Source organism: Lissotriton helveticus, chromosome 1_1 (assembly GCF_964261635.1).
Source record: "Lissotriton helveticus chromosome 1_1, aLisHel1.1, whole genome shotgun sequence".
In the NCBI taxonomy this organism is placed as follows: Eukaryota; Metazoa; Chordata; class Amphibia; order Caudata; family Salamandridae; genus Lissotriton; species Lissotriton helveticus.
This window is the reverse complement of record NC_136057.1, coordinates 406,823,007-406,847,564: the sequence shown is the minus strand read 5'-3', so window position 1 is coordinate 406,847,564 and position 24,558 is coordinate 406,823,007. Positions and strand designations below refer to the sequence as shown.

Below are 24,558 nucleotides of genomic sequence, written 5' to 3'. Positions count from 1 at the left end.
ACCGGAGTTTAGCTAAAGAGAATGGTTAATAGATAACTTGCCTGCTTCTACACCCTACGCATGATCCGCAAGATCGTCTGGTGGCTCCCAGTCAACACCAGATGAACTCTCACACAGGCCCTCATCACTAGCAGGCTGGACTACGGGAACACACTCTATGTAGGAATCACCCTACACCACCGGTCAATTCTAAACTCAGAGGCAAGACTCATTCGCGACCTCCCCAGACAGACGCACATCACTCTGCACCTCTAGAAGTTGCACTCGCTCCCAATCCAGAAGAGAGGGCAGTTTAAGATGTTGGCCCACGAATACACAGTACCCGCACAACGAAGAACCAGCATACATCAACAAATGCATGACCTTCCACCAACCGACCAGACACCTAAAATCTGCCTCCCTTTTGCTCACAGACAACCCCCCGGATCTGCCGAAGCAACAGCAGAGAACGCTCCTTCTCACACCTGGCAGGCAAAGCGTGGAATGTACTTCCCTTGCACTCCAGGACCTCCTCATCAATCTGGGAATTCAGGAAAGGACTGGATGTTGGAATGAACAAAATACTACAAAGCAGTTAGCTACTCCAGCGCCTAGAGACACTCACAGGTGATTTGTTGAGCTTTATATGTCCCTTATTGAGTGATTGATCAGATTGAAGGGGGAAACAACATTACTTTTTAAGGATTTTTGGAGCGTCTGCTATATAGGTGGAAACTAATAGAAGATACAATATAAAAACCTTTGCCTCAATGCGTTTGGGTGACAATATATTTCTTGACTGGGCTCCAATTTCACCTAATAGGATTCTAGTTCATAAATTATTACAGAAATGTATTATAAGTCATAGTAGAGCTAATGGTATTCTCCATGGGAACAACTTCAAAAGGATACTACTCTATTTTGAATCAAATGCAGCGGAGAGAGGTCAATATGGGTCACATAAAAAAGGCTACCTTTTTTTAATGGTATATTTGTCAGTCAAGAAGTAGTAAATATCCATCTATGGTAGAGAGGCCGCTTTTAAAGCGTATTTAAAAAAATCTAAAAAAAATCTGGGTTTTCCACCCAATTTTTGAGGCTTCTTAAAAGATGTGTGGTAGAAAAAACTCCTGAGACGTCTATTAAAGCAATCATTCAGTATTTTACCAATTCAAACCAAGTAACTTTCTAAGGGAGAGGTATACGTTGACTGCCTCTCCAAGAATCTGAGATGGCATGGTTTCTCATGACTGCATCGATTACTGGTTCTAAAAATATAGTGCAAATATTTGGTTGCAATTTTAATATGTTTCTAGATATTCAATCAGGTCAATGGTTGCAGGAGTAACTTGTAGACCTTGTTCAATCTTTTTTTCAACTGGTGGGTGGGGCTACCATCAATTACTGCTACAACCTTGTTTTTCCGATTCTCTCTTAACAGCTAATCTAGCTCTTGGTTGTCACTATTTCGTGTATATAGCTTAGTCATATAAGTGATCCGATCTTTTTCTGCTACTGGTGGTATAATTATTCTTTTTATTTGGCCCATAAATGTTCCCCATTGAGCCCCAAAACTGCTTATCCTCTTTTGCTATAGAACTATTATCATTTCAATCCAAAACATTACTTTTCTTCATTTTTAATGTATCTTGTTGTATTCCTGTAGTATTTTTTTTATATTCCTTTATTGTGATATCTCTCTAGCTCTGTAAGAGATTGAAGGAATGCTACATTTGCCTATTGAACACCTTTCTGATGGCTTATTTTATATTGGTCTCTATTTTCTTATTTCATTTAGTTGTCCTCATACTGCTTTTCCAATTGAGAAGTTTTTAATGTCAATTACAAGAAGAAAATAGCCTTCAAATATTTTTTCACGAGGCATAGTTATTTCTTTAATAAAGACAATATTTATTTTTTTAGAAAATGTTTTTTTCGACTGTCGATGACAAGTAAATCCTGATGTTATTTTTAACCATAATTTTAGATCCCTCCTACCAGATGTAATGCAATATCACTTCCATCTTCATGAGTATTTGTAAGGGTCTATGGCGGCTTCCTCAACTTTCCCCACCCTTTGGTGGGAGATTAAGTTGAAGCATGTGGATGAAGTTATCACAAAGTCAATCTGTGAGATAGATTGGCCATTGCTAAAATGTCATTCTATCAGGCTAGTCATTTGGAAACCTTCCATTGAGGACTATCAAATTGAAGTTCTTAAAAATGTAGCCAAAATATTTGCCTCTTTTATTTGGTTTTAGAAGCTGGACCTAAAAGCACAATTTCAAAGTTGAGGTATTTCCATTTTAAAGTGAGATTAGGGACTATAGAGCATCAATACAATAGGTTGCTGATGGAATATTTGCATTTATTATTACTGTCTTTATGTGCCATCACTATTTATTATGCTTAAATCGTATGCTGCTAGTGTTAGGAAATTGTTATGACTCATGCAGGCTCATTGCACCTCACTATTTACTAATGCAGAAACAAAAATCATCATTCCATCAGAAGGAAGTACATATTTACTATTAGCTGCTTCAATCTTGAATGATCTATGCATATTAAATCCAAAATTTCTGAAGCACTACAACTGCCAGATGGTATTTTGAATTCTCATTGTCATTGTCTTTCCACTTGTGGTTCCCCCCTACAATGTGTCATGGCAAAAGAATTCTTTGGCTATTGTTAGGGCCCAAATGGCTTCTAAACTGACAGATCCCAGTGTATTGATACAGCTATACAGCTATAGTTATCTTCAATAATACCCTCCTTAGTGTGACCTTAATCCTCCTCACTGTTAAAACTTTTTGTATCTGTTAAAGTAAATCACTTAAACACCCTGGGCTAGTAAGTGTTCTTCAACAATATACTTCTTTAATCTAAAGGGGAGATGTAATTCCTTCTGTGATTATTCCATGTTACTGTGATGTGTGTATTTATCAGACATTGCATGTATACCTATACCATACCTTATGTAATCTACCGATTTTATGATTTCCTCTGCAATGAACGTCTACAGTAACCATATTCCATTTTTTAATACCACATGGATCTTTTAGGAAGCTTACTAATGGCGTTGCATATGAAGTTGTTCTTTGCAAATAAGGTACAGAATGTAATACTTTCAATTTTTTTTAAATGATTCGTATAGTCGGATTCCACCAGTTCTAAAGCTATTTCTTGAAATTGCAAACATCTTATGTCCAGATATATTGGAGGGGTGCTAGAGAACTTTTTCTTTCTCATCTCAATTTGATTCATTCTCAGCTCATTTGCATTTCTCCCATGGGCAGACTATTATTTTCCAATTGTATCATTTATTTACTACCCCAAGTACACGCTTTGCTCTATGTATTAATTGATTGTTTAATGTTGTCACTTTAGCAATTTCCCTTACTTTTATATTTCACTTTTAGTTGGTGATGTTTTTTTTGTGTATTTCACTATATCATAAGCTTTGTGGATTTTTCTTTTCAGGCAGAATAGTGTTGCCAGAAGGTTTAGAATATCCTTATTTTGTTTACGCATACTGGATTCTGGATACTGGATTCTTCCTTTGGGTCTTATATCCAACATTAATAGTTCTAAAATGAGTTACGTAGTGTGTATGTATTTTAGTGGATACTGTGATCTTATTATCTTTAAAGCTCTCTACAACATCTTTCACCATGTCATTCATTAAGGAGGTTTTTTGATGCTCTTCCTCCACATTTTTTATATTTCCTCTGGATCTTCGTTTAATAGTTCGTTTGAAAAATATTTGTAATGAATTTATTAGTTTGCGTCACATTTCCCTACAAAGCCAATTATGAGGTCTGTATATTCTCACTGGGAGCAGTTTTTTTTTGATTTTGCAAAACAAGCCCCTGATTTCCTTACTTCTGTGTAAATATATGGTAACTTACATCACTAGGAAGCATGGTGTCATCTCTAGCTGTTTTGCAGGTGAGATCTCAATGAGAACATACTTGTCCGTTTCTAATAATTCTAGATTGTAAACTTCTCAAGTCTTCTTACACTGCATTTTCTCAGTTTCATTTTTTAATCATGTGTAATGAAATGAAAAAGAAAAGATGCTTGCTAAAGCGCACTGCGGCCAAGCGGCTTCCTGGCGCTGGGGGGGGGGGGGGGGGGGGAGTCGGATTCTACAGTGCTACCAGGGGGCTAAACCGGGAAGGCCTGGAAAAAAAGAAAAGTTTTTGAAGCTTTACGAAAAGAGGGATAGAGGGGGATGGACCGAATGGACAACGGAAGGCTGTTCCAAAACTGGGGGGCCAGAACCGAGAAGCGGGTACCACCGGTTCGAGATTTGCGGAAACGGGGTACTTAGAGAAGAAGATGAGATGAGGAGCGGAGAGTGCGAGTGGGGGTGTAGGGGGTGACTAAGGAAACAATAAAGGCAGGGGCGGAGTGAGTGTAGGCCAGATAGGCTAAACAGGCTAGTTTGAAGAAGGAACGGAAGTGCACCGGGAGCCAGTGAAGGGATTTGAGGACAGGGGTGATGTGAGAGAATTTGGGGAGATGGAAAATGAGACGGGCTGCTTGATTTTGGATTGCCTGTAGCCGTCGTGATTCGAGAGCTGGGATGCCAACATAAAGGCAGTTCCCGTAATCGAGACGGGAGGTGATGAGAGCCATGATAATCGTTTTAGGGGCAGTGGTAGAAAAGAAACGGGATATTTTCCGAATGAGGCGGAGGGACAAGAAACAAGATGAGATAACGGAGCTGATTTGGGCATGCATGGAAAGGTCGTTACTAAGCTTAATGCCCAAGGTGCGCACAGAGGAAGCAGGTGAGGGAGGGGGGCCAAAGGAGGGGGGCCAGTGGGAAGGGGACCAAGGGTTGGAGGGACCACCCGTGAGGACAAGCTCCGTCTTGTCCGGATTCAGCTTGAGATGATTCGAGATCATCCAATCCGAAATAAAGACTAGGGTAGAGCTGAGAAAAGAGGGAGAGTCAGGGGTGGACAGATCAAAGATGAGCTGAAGGTCATCCGCGTAGTTGTACACGGAGACCCCCAGCTCCAGAAGAGAAAAAATGAGAGGGTAGATATAAAGATTGAAGAGAAGAGGGGAAAGAGAAGAGCCTTGAGGAACTCCGCACGCAAGAGGGCGGAGAGGGGCGGAGAATCCTGCAAGATGAACTGCCTGGGTTCTGCTCTGGAGGAAGGAAGCTATCCAAGAGAGTGCATCACCTCTAATGCCGGCTGCGCTGACACGGTCGAGAAGAATGGCATGGTCGACCGTGTCAAACGCAGCCGACAGGTCAAGGAGCACCAGCGCCTGGGGAAGGCCAAGGTCCGCCTTACCCTTGAGCTCATCCAGAACGGCGGTGACAACAGTCTCGGTGGAATGGCCGGGGCGGAAACCCGCCTGATGGGAAGCTAAAAGGCAGTGCTCCTCGATGTGAGAGGACAGGCTCGACAACAACGCACACAACTGCAAGGAACTCTTCAGCATCGTAAAGGAGCTCCCCAACCCCAACGCCGGAAACAACGACATCACCCCGTCGCAAGACCTCTGCAACTCCCTCGCCTCCTTCTTCCACAACAAGATCGCGGACATACACAACAGCTTCAGCATCCAACCGACGCACGCCACGACCACAGCAACGCCACCCACCACCACTCTCCGCGCCTGGACTACGATCAGCACCGAAGACACCATCCGCACAATGAACTCCATCCACTCCGGATCCCCAACCGACCCCTGCCCTCACCATGTCTTCAACAAGGCCGACGTGGTCATCGCACCCCACCTGCGGGACATTATCAACACCTCCTTCGACACCGCCACCTTCCCGGAGAGCTGGAAGCACGCAGAACTCAGCGCTCTACTCAAGAAACCTACAGCGGACCCCACCGAACTCAAGAACTACCGTCCCATCTCGCTCCTCCCGTTCCCGGCCAAAGTCATCGAAAAGACCGTCAACAAACAGCTGGCCGCCTTCCTCGAGACGAATGGATCCCTCGACCCCTCACAGTCTGGCTTCCGAGCCAACCACAGCACCGAGACCGCCCTCATCGCTGCCACCGATGACATCCGAACCCTGATGGACAACGGAGAAACAGCGGCCCTCATCCTCCTAGACCTCTCCGCGGCATTCGACACTGTCTGCCACCGCACCCTAGTGCAGCGCCTCGGCAACATCGGAATCCAGGAGAAGGCACTGGAATGGATCACCTCCTTCCTCGACGGAAGAACACAGAGAGTCCGCCTACCACCGTACAAGTCAGAGGCCACCAAAGTCATCTGCGGCGTCCCCCAAGGATCCTCGCTGAGTCCCACCCTCTTCAACGTCTACATGAACCCCCTCGCGGCCATCGCACGCAAACACAACCTCAACATAATCTCCTACGCTGACGACACCCAGCTGATCCTCTCCCTGACCAACGACCCCGCCGCCGCCAGAACCAACCTGCACGAAGGGATGAGAGATGTAGCCGAGTGGATGACAACCAGCCGCCTGAAACTGAACGCAGACAAGACGGAGGTCCTCATCCTGGGCTCCTCGCCCTCCGCCTGGGACGACTCCTGGTGGCCCCCCGCCCTGGGCTCCGCACCCAAACCGACGGACCACGCACGCAACCTGGGCTTCATCCTGGACTCCTCCCTCTCCATGACCAGACAAGTCAAAGCCGTCTCCTCATCATGCTTCAACATCCTACGCATGCTAAGGAAGATCTTCTGGTGGATCCCCACCGAGACCAGGAAGACCGTCACCCAGGCCCTCGTCACCAGCCGACTGGACTACGGCAACGCTCTCTACGCCGGAACCACCGCCAAGCTCCAGAAGAGACTCCAGCGGATCCAGAACGCCTCAGCCAGACTCATCCTCGACCTCCCACGAAACAGCCACATCTCCGGACATCTGAGAGACCTGCACTGGCTCCCCGTCAAGAAAAGAATCACCTTCCGTCTCCTCACCCACGCACACAAAGCCCTACACGACCAAGGCCCGAGCTACCTCAACAACCGAATCAACTTCTACGCTCCCAAGCGCCACCTCAGATCAACCAGCCACGCCCTCGCCGCCGTCCCCCGCATCCGAAGAGCAACAACAGGAGGAAGGTCCTTCTCCTACCTGGCCGCCAAGACCTGGAACTCCCTCCCGACTGACCTGCGCCTGACCCAAGACCACCTCGCCTTCAGGAAGAAGCTCAAGACCTGGCTGTTCGAGCAGTAACGGCACCCCCCCTCCTAGCGCCTTGAGACCCTACGGGTGAGTAGTGCGCTCTATAAATGTCTTGATTGATTGATTGATTGATTGATTGATTGACAGACATGAGGTGACATGTCTCTCCAGGATCTTTCCCAGGTAAGGGAGAAGGGAGATAGGCCTAAAGTTAGGGGGAGAAGAGGGATCCAAACCCGGTTTCTTGATGATAGGGAGGACAATAGCGGATTTGAAAGAGGAAGGGACGGAACCGAGAGCCAGGGAGGAATTGAGCAGAGTGATAGGGGGGCCAGGACAGAAGGTGAAGAGGGTTTGAAGGATCCGAGCCGGGGCACAGTCAGCTGGGGAGCCGGACTTAACTTTAGCAAGCAAAAGAAAAAATTGTTCAGAGGTGATGGGGGGAAAATGATCCAGCAACACAGGCGGCGGAGGGGGAGAGAAGGTAGCTTGAAGTTGAGAAACTGTGGAAATATTGTTTTTGATGAGTGATCTTATCAATAAAATATTTGTTGAGAGTTAGGCAGAAGGACTGAGATGGGGCAGAACTAATATTTGTGCGGTCAGAGGTAGCAAGCTGCTTGACCAGAGAGAAGATTTCGCGGGGTTTATTGATAGAAAGAGAAATCTTCTCTGAGAAGTAGGCTGTTTTGGCCGACACAATGGCTTTCTTGTAATTGTTCAGCAACAGTTTGTACCTAGTGCGAAGCAAGGGGCAATATTTGCGTCTCCAATGGCGCTCCGAGCGCCTGAGACTAAGTTTGAGGTCTTTTAGTTCGCACGTGAACCATCTGTTGGCCTCGTGAGGCCCAACAGATTTGACTTTCTTAAGGGGAGCAGCGATGTCACAGGAAGAAGAAAGCCAAGAGCTGATAACATCAGCTTGGGATTCAAGGGGAAGATCCGTCAAATCAGGTGCTGTGGAGGCCAAGGAAGAAGAGAGAAGAGCAAGGTCCGTCTTGCTCCAGCAACGAACTGACACATTCTTGGTGAATGGAGTTTTAACAGGGGAAGCAGAAAAAATATTGAAAGAAATCATAGAGTGATCCGACCAGATGCAAGGAAGGATGGAGGGAAGGGAAATTTGGCGGCGCAATGACCAAAGTTGGTCGAGAATATGGCCCTTGTCGTGGGTAGGGAGAGTGATGTGAGGAGAAAAGTTGAGTGACTGAAGAGTGGCAGAGAAGTCTTTAGAGGCAGAACATTCTCTGGGATCATCGGGCCAGTAATTGAAATCCCCAAGCAAGATTACAGACGAGTTGTTAACTGCCAGGGTGGCCAATAGGTCCTGGAGAAGGGGAACAAACTGAGGCATGGACTGAGGGGGACGGTAAACAAGCACAAAAGTGAGGGGATCAATGAGATTAATGGACCGGGCAACCAGGAAGTCCACATGAGGTATGGGAGGGTGGTCGAGGAGCTGGAATCTGAGCGTTGACCGAATGATCATTGCCACACCGCCACCGGCTTTGCCCGCCGGACGGTCCATGCGGAGGGCATAGTGGGTGTCTGGGAGAATAGCCAGGAGGTCAGGAAGTGAGTCTGTCGTGAACCAGGTTTCGGTGAGAAAAAGATAATCAGGGGAATCTGTGGATAGAAAGTTGAAGAGTTCGATTTGGTGCTTGACTGCCGACCGAGTGTTGAGCAGACAAGCGGAGGCTACGGATGGGGAGGGAGATGGGGGGAGAATAGTCGCTTGGGCAGGAAGTAAGGAAGTGAAGGGAGGGGAGAGGGGAAGTGAGTCAGGGCAGGGGGCAGCGAGGACACCGAGTGAATCGAGGCGAAGTGTCAGTGAAGGAGAGAGAGGGCTGGGGGTCTTCAGTGCGGTTAGTTGGGTGGGGGTATATGACAAGGATCGAGCAGCGTCTGTGGCCCCTGGTCCCGGCCGGTCGCGGACGGGCGCAGACGGGCTTGCCTTAGGCGCGCCCGCTGCGCCCGTCCGCTGCGCGTACGGGGAATGCACATGTTTTATGGGGCCGTTGAGGGCGTGGCCAGGTAGAGTGGGCGTGGCTGGGGGAGCGGCTCGCTGAAGGCGGCGAGCGAGGGGTCCTGGGGCCGCTGCAGCGACTGCCTAGGCTGCGCGGACAACTACCAGGCAAGGGAGAGGTCCCTGAATGAAGGTGAGTTTAGAAGTAAAAAGCGCGAGGCGAGCGCAGGTAAAGGGCAAACAGGTTTTAAAATCAGGGCTTAAGGTGTAGCTCCCGCGGAAGGCAGGGGAGAATCCAGACTGATTGAGCTCGTAGTCAGCTCCTGTTGTTAAGCCCAAAGTGGGCGTGGCCAGGTAGAGTGGGCGTGGCTGGGGGAGCGGCTCGCTGATGGCGGCGAGCGAGGGGTCCTGGGGCCGCTGCAGCGACTGCCTAGGTTGCGCGGACAACTACCAGGCAAGGGAGAGGTCCCTGAATGAAGGTGAGTTTAGAAGTAAAAAGCGCGAGGCGAGCGCAGGTAAAGGGCAAACAGGTTTTAAAATCAGGGCTTAAGGTGTAGCTCCCGCGGAAGGCAGGGGAGAATCCAGACTGATTGAGCTCGTAGTCAGCTCCTGTTGTTAAGCCCAAAGTGGGCGTGGCCAGGTAGAGTGGGCGTGGCTGGGGGAGCGGCTCGCTGAAGGCGGCGAGAGAGGGGTCCTGGGGCCGCTGCAGCTGTAGTTCAATGCAAGCACTAGGGTATAGGTGGAAGGATACACTCAAACAGTGAGTCACATTCAGTGAGAGATGACTACTCCAGTGGGTTGAGTCAAGACACGGTTGACAAATTCTCAAGCCAATGGCTAATACATGCTGGGTTAATAAAGGCAATGGCTAAACACGAAGGATCCAAATCAACTCTATGTATATTGTTAGAAAAAAGTCAGTTGGACAGCTGCACTGTTGAAACTCAGACATCATATACAGGTATTGCAGAGTACAATCAATACAGTGTTTTCAATAAAATGAAGGAATAGCTACTCTGCATGCTCCAGCGATGTGTAAGACAGAGGCACAATAGAAAATTGAAGTGACACTGGCACATGAAATGTGAAGGAAATTGTTTTCAACACAGCAGCAATAAGATAATATCTATATATCTGTGATCATCTTTTTTCATTGGTATTTTGAGAACTCAAGTGGAAGCAGAAGGTTGCACTAAAAGAGGCAGTAGCATTAGGTGAGCGATGAATACTCAACTGGGCTGAGTCAAGACATGCTTGACAAGTTACCAAGCAAATAGTTAAAATGCATGCTGGTTAAAGAAAGCCAATGGTTGAAACGGTAGGATCCAAACTCCAATATATATTTATTTGCTTTGTACCGCGCTAGATTCGACTCCCAGAGGAGTATCTCCGCGCCTTTAGGCATCTATAACATACATTTTGGGGAAGAACCAGTTTAGCAGCCGTTCTAATGTTGGAATAAAAAGGTCTTCAGCATTTTTCTAAAGGGGAGGTGTTCTACACATAGCCAAAGAGACTTGGGAAGACTATTCCAAAGGGAGGGTCCTGCAACTGATAACGCTTTGTTTCCATGTCTGGCTTTTTTTGCTCTAGGTACACAGAGGAGGCCCTGCTCACTCGACCTAAGGATCCGGGAAGGTCCATAGGGGACGAACTTTGTAGTCAGGTATGCTGGACCCAGCCCGTTAAGGCTTTTGTGTATTGTGCAGCACACTTTAAACTTGGCCCTCTGTCTGACAGATAACCAGTGTAATTTTGTCAGCAATGGTTTGGAAGGCGTACGAGGGGGGACGTTCAGAACCAGGCGAGCAGCCGTGTTCTGAACCACCTGGAGTCTTGTCATGACTCCCTCGTTAGCGGAGAGGAGTAGGCCATTACAGTAGTCTATCCGACTCAGGACCAGGGCCTGTACCAACGTTCTTCTGGTTGCATCTGGTAGTAAGGGAAATATTTTGCGCAACATACCAATGACATGGAAGCAGGCTCCCACCACCTGGTTGCCATGCTGTTTGAGTGTAAGTTCTTGGTCTAAGCGAACTCCCAGATTCTTAACTATTTGTTTGGGCTCGGGTACTGGACCCAGATCTTGTGGCCACCAGTCCGGAGTCCGGAGGAGTTTCGCTTCACCAAACAACATGACTTCTGTCTTTCCAACGTTGCATTGCAAGTAGGTAGAAGACATCCAGTGTGCCACTGCTTTCATGCCCTGGGAGAAGGAGTTCCTAACCTCGGTGGTAAAGGACTTAAAGGGAAAGAGGAGTTGAGTATCATCCGCGTAAGATACCGGGATGAATCCATAGGTTCTCATGATGTTAGCCAGGGGTGCCACATAGATGTTAAAAAGCGTAGGGCTCAGACATGAGCCCTGTGGCACCCCTTTGGGAATTTCAACTTCCTTTGACCGATATGCACCCATTGATACTTGCTGGGTGCGGTTTGTTAGAAAACTCCTCAACCATGCCAGCGCTTCACGCTTCAGGCCGATGTTAGCTAGCCTGGCAGTCAGGATGGAATGTGACACGGTATCAAATGCCGCAGACAGATCCAACAGCACCAGGATAACGGAGTGATCCCTATCCTGGTACATATGTAGATCGTCTGCGACAGACAACAGGGCGGTCTCGTACTGTGTTTAGGCCTGAAGCCCGATAGTGAATAGTCTAGCCCTCCTGCAGCTTCGATGTATTTAGACAAATGTCTATTAACAAACTTTTCAATAACTTTGCCTAGAAATGGGAGCAGGGATATAGGCCTAAGGTTGGCTAGCTCATTCCAGGGAATCACTGTGTTTTTCCTGAGCGGCCTAACCAACGCCTTCTTCCATCCTAGCGGAACCTCTCCTGTGCTAAGCGAGAGGTTTACCAGTCTCTAGATCCCAGTTCATTTGCAAGTGTAGGCATAATACGCGCAGGGATATTGTCCTTTGGACAGCCACTCTTTATCTGAGTGATACGTGATTGTACTTCCTCAATCGAGATAGGGGGGAATACAGAGAGAGAGTGCATAGCAAGAGGCTGTACTTCCATATTTAAAATTGGGGCATTATCATTCCTGCTGGTTTGGTTAGAATGAATAATTTTGTCATAAATTGCATAAATTTTTTGTGTAAAGAACAGAGAAATATCATTGCATAATTGCCGTGAAGCCACTTCTGGGCTTTCACATGCTGCTGGTTTTATAAATGTCTGTAAGATATGATACAGTACTTTGGGGTTATTGCCAGCCGCAGATATTTGTGATGCGATATGGTTTTTCCGTGCAGCGCGGATAGCTTTATGGTATGCTGTCAAGGAGTTCCTATAAAGTTGTTTGTCTTGACGGGAAGCCCTCCATTTCTTCTCTAATTTTCTAGTGACTTGTTTGAGCGACCTTAGATGCTCTGAAAACCAAATTTCCTGTTTGTGTGCAGGTCTGGGCTTAAAGGTTTTTAATGGAATAATCTCATCTATAGTTTTGAGTACCATCTCCTAATATTTGCTTAGGGCATTTTCAATGCTCTCACTGGCGCTGCGAATAGGAGCTACGTATCTTTTGTTAAAGGCTTCCTGGGTCAGTTTGTGCCATGGTCTTCTTTTGCTGGGAAGGGCAATCCTGTACCATGCAAAATGGGAGTGGGAATATAAAATTCAATGATGAAATGGTCTGTCCATTCTACCTGATAGGGAGGTAGACACTCAACCTGTAGGGAGTTGGTTAAAACTAAGTCTAACGTGTGTCCCGCCTGATGAGTTGGGCCGGTGTTTATCTGCCTTAGACCCAGTGAGTTAAGGTCTGCCATTAGTGTTTGCACCTCATTACAATTTTCTACCTCACTGTGGACATTAAAATCTCCTAAGAGTAGGAAGTCGGAATTGTCATGTACATGGGGTGCCAATGACTCTGCCAACGTAACAGATAGATTGGAGCACGGACCGGGGGGGCGATAGATCAGTGCTCCCTTTCTACTCATTTTAGATGAAATATGGATTTTAAAAATCAGGAGTTCTAACTCGGGGGTGCACAGCTCATCCAGCACAGTAATATTAATTGATTGTTTATGGACAACCGCGATCCCACCTCCAATTTTAGTGGGGCGATCTAGCCTAATAATTTTGTAACCCACTGGGATTCCCAAAGTTATGGCCGGGGCTGAGTGGGGTTTAAGCCATGTTTCCGTCAGGAAGCATAGGTCGGGTTCCTCTGAAGAAATTAGATCCCATACCTCTATGGCGTGTTTGACTAGTGATCTGATGTTACAAAGTACGTTTTTATTTCTCTGTGGTGTACTGGTGACCTTATTGTTTATCGGGGTGGAATTGTAAGATAGTATCGCCTTGTCGTGTGAGCACCGCTCAAGGTGAATATCAGAGGTGTATCTGACCCCAGCGACTATCTGGAATTGAGTTTTGCAGTAGCGGCATGTAAATGGACCCTCTAAACTTCCATCCACTCTGTTATTACACCCCATAGGTAGATGGCTTTGGATCCCTAATAATACCTGCGAGGAATAGGTTCTTCGTTAGTGAGAGGGTGGCGCCATAGCCTCCAGCCACTGGCCCCGTCCTGTCGGGGACGGGCGCAGACAGGTTGGTCTTTGGCTTGTCTTCGGCGCTGGCTAAGGCGCCTCCCTGCGCGCAACCGCTGCGCGCTTGGGCCGACGAGGGGCTAAATATCCCTGTGAAGTGGAGAGCTGGAGCGCTAACCGCTCCCCTTCCTGGGCGTGTCTTGCTCTTACCTGCCCCGCCCTCCACTCAACGGTATAGGCTACCGAGTCGGACCGGGGCGGGCAGGCTTGAGTATTGGGCACAGACAGCCGGTGATGCCGTGGGAGCCTCTCTGAGCCCCGTCAAAGTGCTAGTGCAACAACAGAAAGTCAATAATCACACACTTAGCGCTATGGACTTTTAAAATTAGCTGATCAATTTTAAAACACGGTCTATTCGGGTTAGTGCTGGGACTTTTAAAATTTTCCAATCAATTTTTAAAAAGCGCGATCAGTGCGGGGTCAGTGCTGGGACATTTAAAATTATCAGTTCAATTTCAATTTCAATCATGCGCTAGAACAATCTGCAGCAGCGCTTCCGCTCAATTATGTAAGTAGGCGCCAAGCGGGGTCGGGAGATGCTGCCACCGTCGTCCCTTACTGTTATAAATAAGCAAACTTTCCTGTTTTAATGTTATATTTGTTATGAAATCCAGTGTTTATTTTAATGTTATCTAATGTTTAAAAAAAACTGCACACATCAGTGGTTATCAGTGTTTACTCTTTTTTGTCCTGTAAAAATCATGTGGATGGTGTTTTCGAGTGGCTATGAGGAATTTAGCTTTTCTTTCCTTCCTTCCTTTGTTCTCGCTCACAGTCAATTCTATCTTCCGTCCTGTTTCTAATTCTCTTCTCCATAAAAGAGTTTTCGTATACATTATACTTTCTTCAGCTCTCTGTGAGTCTCATTTCCTAGCACTCATATTCCTCTTTAAAGTGGGCCAATCCACCTAATGTCGAGGATGTAAACGAATGGGGATGTGGTCGCACCTCAATAATATCTGACTGCCGCAGATTGAAGATTATTAGTGAATATTGAATACATAATACTGCTACTCTATTCTTCAGACAAATGACACAGATTGACTGAATGAAGAGTTTATACTTACATCATGAGATTTATATTGTGAGGTGCTCCTGCTCTGTTATTGCAAGCCTGTATCAATATATCCCCTTTGTCTGGAGATGCCAAGAAAGGACTGAGCATTTGCTCAATAAACAAGGTATAAGGGACTGGTCTAAGTCTATTCCTGCTCTGCCTGGCCTGATCTAGGTATTTTCCTACTCTGCATGGTTACATGGGAGTATGCAAGAATGCAAATAAATGAAAATGTACTGTGTTATCATCAGGGTATTCGGTGATAGTAAACTCTGCTGCTTTATAAAGAAAAGGCTGAGATAATAATAATAAAGAAACTTCATGCTGTGCAAGATGAAATAGGCCATTTGCATGTGTGGTGTACACTGTGAATGACATTTATTTCAAATAGTTGGGCTACACCAGTGGGATTTTTTTTACTTATTTTAAAGTCAGTGCAGCTAACCGTGAAGTATTGATTTTTACAATGCATTTGAGGCTTTATTTACTTGAAAACATTGCTGGAACTGTGCTCCTACCAGATATGTGTGAGAATGACACAAGACACATTAACTTTTTGACATGGAGGCAGTAGGAATGAAAGTTGAACTTGGTGATCCTGGGGCCGTATCATGAACATGTTCTACGTTGATGAGCTGAGGCTTCTGAAAGTGAGCCATACTCCCAAAACAGCACTGGAATTATGTCCCGGAGTTACAGCAGGTCCAGGAGCCATGCAGATGGTCAAAAGGGCATTTTAAGTAACTTACAATGACCCTAGTGGATCAAATCAGTCTCATATATCACAGGAAAGTGTTTTTTTATTACCATGAAATAACATACCCATATACAGGTAAAAACAAATCCATTAGATTGGAGCAGGAGATTGGACATAATCATCAATACATATCATAAATCAGAAGGTATTCAAACATTTTACAGAAATTACAAACATTGGTATTGATGATGAGATTATTAAGGACTGACAGTAATACATACATAACAGTCAGAGCCAGTCAAGGAGAAAAAATTGATAAAATATTAAAAGCCATTTCATTCAGCATTCATATGATCGAGTATAGCTCCGCAAACCCTTAGACCTTACTTTTGTCTATGAGATCCTTTAAGGGAATATAAACTGTGCTCAAGATAAAAAAAATAGCATAAAATATAGCTCTCTACATCTCAAAGGACGTGGGTTCTTTTTTCAGCCATGAGGAAGCTATACACAGTTTCCATAAATATCAAGTAGATAACTTGAGATATAGCCGGACCGAAAACGGATCCCCTTGAAAGACCCAATAACATAGCCATAGCATAGGCTTTATCGTGATACCAGTTGCACTAGTTAAGAAGGTCTCTATCCCTAAAAGAAGTTGATTAAATTTCGTGCATGTAAAAAATATATGGAGGATATCCCCCTAATCTGCCCGACAGCGGAAGCATTTGCCATCATTTGCCTCCCCCCCCTTTGGCATTTTTGTGGGAGTATGATAATGGTTGAAGGTAGCTTTAAAGGGCTGTGCCCTAAGACTTGAGGAGATCAAACTTTTTTCAGCAATCTCAATAGTTTCCTGCAAGAGTTCATCGCCCTGACCTAAAATTATATTCCATTTCCTTTTTTGGACCTCTAAATCTTTCTCCTGCATTTCCAAGAAACCAATATAGAGGCTCCCAATCTTATCTCTGCGATTATTTGCTTCAATAAGAGCATTTTTACCCATTTACCCATTGCATCTTTTTCTGAAGATAGTCCCAAATCTGTAGAAACCTAAAATATTCGGTGTTAGGCAGACAGAATTTCTCAGCAAGTGCAGATCTCTCAAAAAAATCCCAAATGATTGAAATCCCTTTAAGTTTCCACTTAATCATAGTCATGTCCCACAAAATAGGGGGTAATAACTGTGTTGCTGAGATAGCACTGTAATAGCCTATTCTACCAATGTTCAGATTTCTACGGACCTGCTTCCAGACTTTGAAAGCAGTCCAAAGAACTTTAAAACAGGTATTTTTATAATAGCTTGGTTCAACTATCATGAATAGGCATCTTTCTGCTTCTGAACCGAGCATTATTTGGTAGAAGGAGCATCTGCCACAGGCATGCATAGTAATAAAATGTAAAATTAGGGATCGCCCAGCCACCCGATTCCTGGGTCATTTCATAAACTTCACTGAACTACTGGATTGTACCACATATTGCTTACAGTTTCTATAGCTGGTTCTACTGAGCGCTAAGGGTACTGCCCTAAAATAGTACAGCACTTTAGGTAATATGTTCATTTTTAAAACTTTACACCTGCCAACCAATGAGAGGTGTAGACACTCGATCCTAGCCAGCTCTTTTTTTATTCTTGCCAGAATGGGAGACGAGTTTACAGCTACTAATTCATCTAACCAGGCTCTGTTTTAACACCTAGATAGACAGCCTCCTCAGTAACTCTTGGGTCGGCAACGCGGGCCTGGCTTGTACAGATAATCTGGGTTTTAGCGGTGTTTAATTTATACCCAGAGAATTGGCCAAAAAGAGCAGTCAATCGCTCTATTTCAGGCATTGCTATAGCTGGAGCTGTGATTAGGACACATCATCCACATAAGCAAACACCTTGTATTCTTACTGCTGAATTTGTACAGAATAAATAATTGTGCTATGCTCCAATTTGACCAAAAAGGGGAAAAAATACAGAGCCAACAATAAAGGAGAGCAAGGTCATCCCTGTCTTGTCCCTCTAGAGAAAATAACTGGCTCTGATTCTAAGCCCATCACACAAATTCGGGCTGTAGGAGACCTATACATAGTTTTTACCAAATTGATGAAGCCCATCCCAAAGCCTGAACAACAAAGTACCTTCGATAAAAACTCCCAGGAGACACAGTCAAAGGCTTTTCGGCATCAAGGATCTTAGCTCAGATTTTATCATTACAGTAATGGAGACAAATGGGTTTATAAGATCCCTGTTCCGCACCGAGCAAATGGCCCCCCGCTCTTGGCAGGGAAAGAGTCACAGCAGGCGGGACGGGCCGGCGCAGGCCCTCAGGCACCGCAAGGTGGATGGGCAGCAGGCTAGGCCGCAGTGCGGCGGGTGTCCCCGGCGTAGTCACTCCGTGGTTCCCCCAGCACCTCAGCATTAGTGCGCAGTGTCGGCCGGCAGAGCTCACTCAGCGCACAGCCATATTGCCGCTGGCGAGACCACGCCACCTCCCTTTAGAAGGTCAAACTTAACTAACACTCCACCGAACAGGGAATCAAAGAAGCCGGATACATTTAGAAAGAGAATATTTCCTTCCAACAGCCTGTCATTGCGGTCGGTGAACATTGCATATAAATATTCTTGTATAGTATACACACCTTGTGGCATACTGTAGCACAGCTGTTGCCCATGATTCCTAACCAGGCTGGGCCAATCTTGAATCAGGCACTGATAGATGGCCAGGACGCAGTAAAGTACACCATTCAGTGCAGATCGTACACCACTAGAATGGGCCATGGCATCAACCGTTGAACTCCACCGCCACACCTGGCTGATATAGGTGGAGGTTAAATGGGATGTCCAATCTTTTTTGATAGACATGTCCTTAGATGGCTCCTGCCTATTCGACAATAAGGCGGACAAACCACTCAAATGCATTACAAGGAGGGTTGGGTCACCACCATGTCCGTGGGCCTCTTTTTGGGTTCCAGACAACAGCAGTAATCCACCTTTTGCCATTCCTTGGCCATGGTTGGGCCACCCATGTGCGTTCACAATTCAAAACTTATCTTCCAGGACAGCAGGCTTTTCAGTCCTTTCATGACTGGGGATGTGGATCCCACAGAGGGCTTAAAAACCCAGACCCATCGCACTGTCAAGTCCTCCAGCATCCGCAGGCTCCAGACCTCTTTAGTGGGTGCTCTATACAGCACACCCATCCCATTGGCGGCAGAATAAGGCACTACCAGCCCCAATAGAAAGCAATAAGCTTCACCAAGTGAGTGCTCCAAATCATGCATCTAGCCTTCTGTTTCTGGAAACTCCACCTACCTTACCACCGTTCTCAGAATGGCTGACAGGGAACCAGCTCTTCTTTCTCCATCAGCAAGCGAGGCTCTGCTGGCTAAAGGAGCCACAGAACGGGTGCCAGCATCAGAAGTACGGTGTGGTTATTATTCCTGTTACTTTCTGGGGGTGAAAAAGGACTGAGCCCCCTGTCCTATCCTAGATATTTGCCCTCTCAACATCTTTCTATGGATATTGAAATTCTAGATGTTCGGCTTGGCTCAAGTTCTGTCTGCCTTGGACTATGTAGACTGGATGGAAGAGTTGGGCCTCCAGGAAGTGTACTTCCATATCCCCGTCACGCAGGAACAGGGACATTACCTGCGGTTTCCAGTAGGCCAACAGCATTTCCAGTACACTCTTCTCCCCTTTGGCCTCAAAAGTGCCCCTTGGGTGTTCACAAAAGTGATGGTGGTGGGTGCAGCACATCTGTAGAGGTCAGAGTCCCCAGTCTTTCGTTACCTCAATGACTGGATTTTGAATGTGGGCTCGCCCCACCCAGTTGTCACCCGACTCCAAACTAAGGCAAACCTTCAACACTCACTGAGGTTCACTATTGACATGCTGAAGTCACAACGGACGTCTCTGACTGACACCTGACCCCTTCTCAGATGATCTCTTTCATCTGAGCCATTCTGTATACAGTGCAGTTTCAAGCCTTGCCTCCAAAGTGGAAAGTACAGGACATTTGGGCTGTGATCACAATGTTTCAACCTCAGTCCTGGATTTCAATGATACTGACTTTGAGGCTGCTGGGTCTGATTGCCTTCGGTATGGTGCTGGTGAAGCACTCTTAATGGCATATGCCGGCTGTGCAGTGGGATCCAAAGTCCCATTGGGCAAAGCACCTGGGAATCTCTCCCATGTGGTCCAGATTTTGGAGGAGACTGCAACAGATCTTCAGTGGTGGTTGGCGAACCGCAATTGGATATGCGAAAGAACCTCTCAGCCCTCCTCAGTTAGAGCAGACAGTGGTGACCATTGTATCACTTCTCATTTGGGGAGTGTTAGACTTGGCACTCTTGGGTAGTAAACACAAGGAGATGATAGATGGAGCGCAGAAACTTTTCAGACACTCACACCCAGTCACAGATCTGGGTTGAATCCATCATCATTCTTTAGCTCACTTCGCAACATCAGTTCAGACCCAGCTATATGCAAATCAGCCTTGACCCTGTGCCTCATGGTAACAGTCCTGCCTGAACTGCCAAGTTTGGTCTTCCCTGAACCGGAAACAAGCATCCTGACCTTGGGCGAGTGTCGGAAAAGTTGCGGCGCTCCGTCTATCCTCTCCTTCTGTTTGCTTTGTTCGCCATAAGTTGTCAGGGTAGGCCCAGACGGGGGTCCCTTGCTCACTTTGCACTGGATTCAAGCTAGCGTGGCTGATGAAGGGTGTTTCCCAGAAACCGGTCCCAGGATGCTTGTTTCCGGTTCAGTGAAGACCTGACTTGGCAGCTTGGGCTGGACTGTTCCCATGAGGCACATGGTCAAGACAGTGAAGTGAGCTAAAGAATGATGATGGATTCACCCAGGGGGCGAGTGTCTGAAAAGTATCAGCACTCTCTCTGCCCATCATCTCCTTGTGTTTGCTTTGTTCACTCTTGGGTAGTAGTCTCCAAAACATTTTGCCTTCAACCCTCATGTTTTGCTGAATTTGTTTTTGTTGGCTTTAGCACTCTGCACAATTACCACTGCTAACCAGTGCTTATCCTCTCTCCCTAAAACATGGTTAAAAATGGCTTACACCTGATTGGCCTATTTAATTTACTTATAAGTCCCTAATAAAGTGGTATACCAATTATCCAGGGTTAGTAAATTAAATGCTACTAGTGTGCTTTCAGCACTTAAGTAATCCCTCAGAATATGCCTCAGGCCTGCCACTGCAGCCTATATGTAGTTTTAAACTGCCAATTTGACTTGGCAAAATCAAACTTTTACCAAGCGTATAACTCCCTTTTTAATACATACAAGTCACCCCTAGGGTAGGCTCTAAACAGTCCATATGGCAGAGTGCACTGTATTTAAAAAGTTGGACATGTATTTTTATGTTTTACATGTCCTGGTAGTAAAAACTCAGAAATTCGTTTTTCAGTACTGTGAGGCCTACTTCTCCCATAGTAAGTAAGTGAGTAAGGCTGTATTGTATGAAGTTAATTAAAACAAAATTAAAGATAAAAAAGGCATGCGAAAAATGCTCATAAGTAACTAAAACAAATAATTAAAACCAGATAAGAGCATTTGGTGATTAAAAAATTGTCATGCGAGTTGCGAGGGTCAATTAGGTCTAATGTCCACAAGTCCTTTCGCTTTGCACTCTAAAAGCATTTGCCTGTTAGTTCTTCAACCTGCTTGTGCGAAAATTCACATCTGTTCGTGAGTCGTGTGTGCCTTTCCCGCTATGCAAGGATGTTCTAACATTTTCCTGTGGTATTACCGACAATTCCCAGCCTCTCATCTATCCGTGCTGAGAATTTCACTAGCTTACAGTTCATCTGCGGATTGTCTGATTTAAAGCAGGCTATCACGGCTTGCCTCCCTGTTCGGCTCCCTCGCTTGTTGAAGTGATACTTGAGCAGGCACGACTTTCTCTTGCTAGACTGTGGCAAGTGCATATCAGGTGAGCCATTTCCTGGACTCTGTTGTTGCACAAATGGCAATCTGGAGACATTTGCCCACGCAGCCTTGATGGTAAGTGCTGGATGGCTGGCAATTTTCCTAATTAATATTTCAGGAAATTCTCTTTGATAGTCCTGGAGTACCCTGTACTGAAGTATGGCTGTGGACTGAGCAATGCATACTTCTCCCATAGGATATAATTGGGTTACCTCATTGCATTACAAATTATACATTTGATTTGGTAGCAGGTAGCAATATCATATTTGGTGTCTGTATGAGGAATTGTAATTCAAAATCCTCTTTAATGGTGTATATTAAGTCACAATCTAGAAAGTGTCATTTTTAGAAAGTTGGCATTTGCTTGTTCCAAACATTGGATGCCTACTGCCTGTTTCCTGGGTCATTTGACTAGGTGTAGTTGGCCTTTGTGTAGTCCCAGACAGTCATACAATAGAGGTAGTGGATGTTGGCAGGATGGGCCATCCAAGTCAGGTTGGGGGGTCGGAGCTGTGCACAGCCCTATTTAAGTTCAAAGACGCTGCCTCTGCTCATACAGAAAGAACTTCTCAATAGCCTATTGTGACTGCAGATAGACTGGGACCAGGGCAGGCAGGCAGGAATTTTCAGACACATCTATCAGAGGAAACCTTCACCTTCAGTTATAAAAATAGGTCCCTCAAACCCTCTTTTCTGTACACTCCTGGTCCTTTGGACACTTTAGAAGAAGAACTGCCCTGCAGCTTGAGGCCTCCCATGCTGTCTGAGAAGGAAGACTGGACATGCTTCCTTCATCCCAACTTACCTGAGTGGCTTCAAGGGCTAGTTAGGTGGCCTCCTGTTCTGAGCTGCAGGGAGACAACATGCTCAAGAGGCCTCCCTGCAACTGTCTAACTGACCTGTTGCACTGAACGTGCCTGGACCTGCAGCCAGCCCTTCCTGAACCCTGCTGGTCTCTGCTGGAGTAGAATCCGGATCCCAAGAGGTGCCCCCAGGTCGTGGACCCTTGTGTGAAACCAGTTGAGCTCCTCCTGGAAAAAGGGAGAAATCCTCAAGTTTTGGGCTCTTTGTGCCCACAAACGAGCCCATTCACACCAAGATCTTGCCACCCACCAACATGAAACATGTTGTGTTTTCAATTCATTACTGTTTTGAGTGCAGCATGAAGACATTACCTCTCAGTTATGCCTGATTGAATTTGTGCCAAGCTACCAGAGGGTTAAGCACAGGTTAATTTATTGACTTTTGTGGTTCACCCTGACAAGGGTTGTGGCAGCTGATTGAGAAGAGCTCACACCACCCTCCCTCAACCAGCAACCCAATTTCTCAATGGTCGGTCACCTAGGAAAGGTTGTCTCTGGCACAATGGCAGTTCCATATCAATCTTCTGGAGTTAAGGGCATTGAAAGCTTTTTTCCCATCCATCAAGGGATGGCTGGTTCAGGTGTTCATAGACAACACCAATGCCATACGGTATTGCAACAAACAGAGCAGAGTGGGTTAATGGACTTTGTGAGAGGAGGCTCTGCACCTCTGGACTTGCCTGGAGCGCCAGTACATTTCCCTCTAGATTCAGAGGTGGCGCAAGGTCTCCTCCAATAATCGTAAGAATCATGGCTCAATCCTATTTGCCACTGCTGAGTATGTGCAATGTCAGCAATTTTGCGTGTTGGGAGTTTTTCAAAGTTGCTCTCACTCTGAGATGCTATCTGCTTAGAATGGAATCCGGGACTTGTGCACGCCTTTCCTCTGATCCCTCCCATGCCCCAAGTTCTCAGGAATATCAGGAATGACCAAGCCCAAGTCAACTCAGTGGCTCCTGACTGGGCAATGTGAGTTTGTTATCCCAAACTCCTGAGCACGAACGTCTGTCCTCCGATCAGGCTCTCCTTAAGGAATGGCCTTTTGTCACAGCAGCAGGGCAGGATCATGCACCTGTGTTGTGTGGCGTTTTAAGCTCCGAGTGAATGTTCCAGATTCATGCCCTTATATAGGTACAATTCACATTGCCCTTATATAGGCATAGAAATTAAGTCCTTATTTAGGCATAGCCCATGCTACCCAAATACAGGCATGGCTAATTCCACCGATACCAAACGTCATAGCGACTTCTTGGAAACCAGCTTAAGCAGTCAGGGAGTTCCCCGTGCTTGAATATTGATTTGTCCAAGAACTCAGTTACTTTACAAAGAACAACTATTCCCTAGGGGTTCTTTCCTGATGTTCATATGCCAGACTTTACGTCAAAGGATGGCTTTCCTAAACACCTTCAAGGTATAAATATACCTTCACTTGCTCTAGCAAGATACAGTGGTTCGGAGCAGTTCGAAGACCTACTTGCCCGACGCAGCTCGCTACAGCAAGTGCAGAAGGAACCCCACTCTCCAGCTGACGCACTGATCAGGAAGCTGCCCTTCTCCTGCCAAGAATCCAGCGCCAGTGTTTCCGGCTGCCATTGCGGGGTGTTGGGAAATCGAGTCCTGAGACAGAGATACCAGAGCTCCTTCATTCTAACAAGGTATGGAGCTGATTAGAATCTAGAGAAACCTTTGGTAGATTCTTGGCAAAAACGAAACCTACGCTACACGATACTTACTGCTTCCCTCGTACTAGACTTAGGTTAGGTACATTGGGGTAGGCGTATTTTAGAAGCACCAGTTGAGTATTTTAGTCAATGTTATTTATGTATGTATTTTTATATGGCTTAGAAACCATACAATGCTCTTACAGTATTATTTTATATTACTGTTTACGCTGTACGCATTATACTTTGTAGTCTGCATAAGGATTGTAGCAGTTCACCTCTCTTGCATGAGAAAGAAGACTGTTCAATAAACCCTTTTTATTGAAAACGCCCGTCTCACTTTTTCTCTGTAAACTCTGTAGAAACGAAGCATGCACGATTGACTGAGTGGAATACTTATCTATAGTTTCAGCGACTCTGAGAGATATATTATTATTCTTGGGAAACAAAGTTGTCATATTTATGCGGTTGTCCCTTCTTGTGTATTCGAGAAAGTTTCCAGTGACCTCTGAGTTAGCTGGCACACACATAATAAAGTTTAGTATATTCGATAGAGACCTAGTTGACCTCAGTCCTACGTCGAATCTATAGGATAAAATTTTCCAATGCGCAGAGCCCATTGGGAATATAGGAACTACACTACACCAGAGAGTGCGCACACACCACCTTCATATGTGGAGATTGAGCAGTAACAGTCGGATACC

General features: G+C 45.9%; 1 protein-coding gene across 3 annotated transcripts in view; it reads right to left on the bottom strand.

Annotated features, from left to right (window-relative positions):
• CCDC91 (coiled-coil domain containing 91) overlaps window positions 1–24,558 on the bottom strand; it is a 1,837,163-nt gene that overhangs the window by 373,732 nt on the left and 1,438,873 nt on the right. The window lies entirely within an intron of this gene.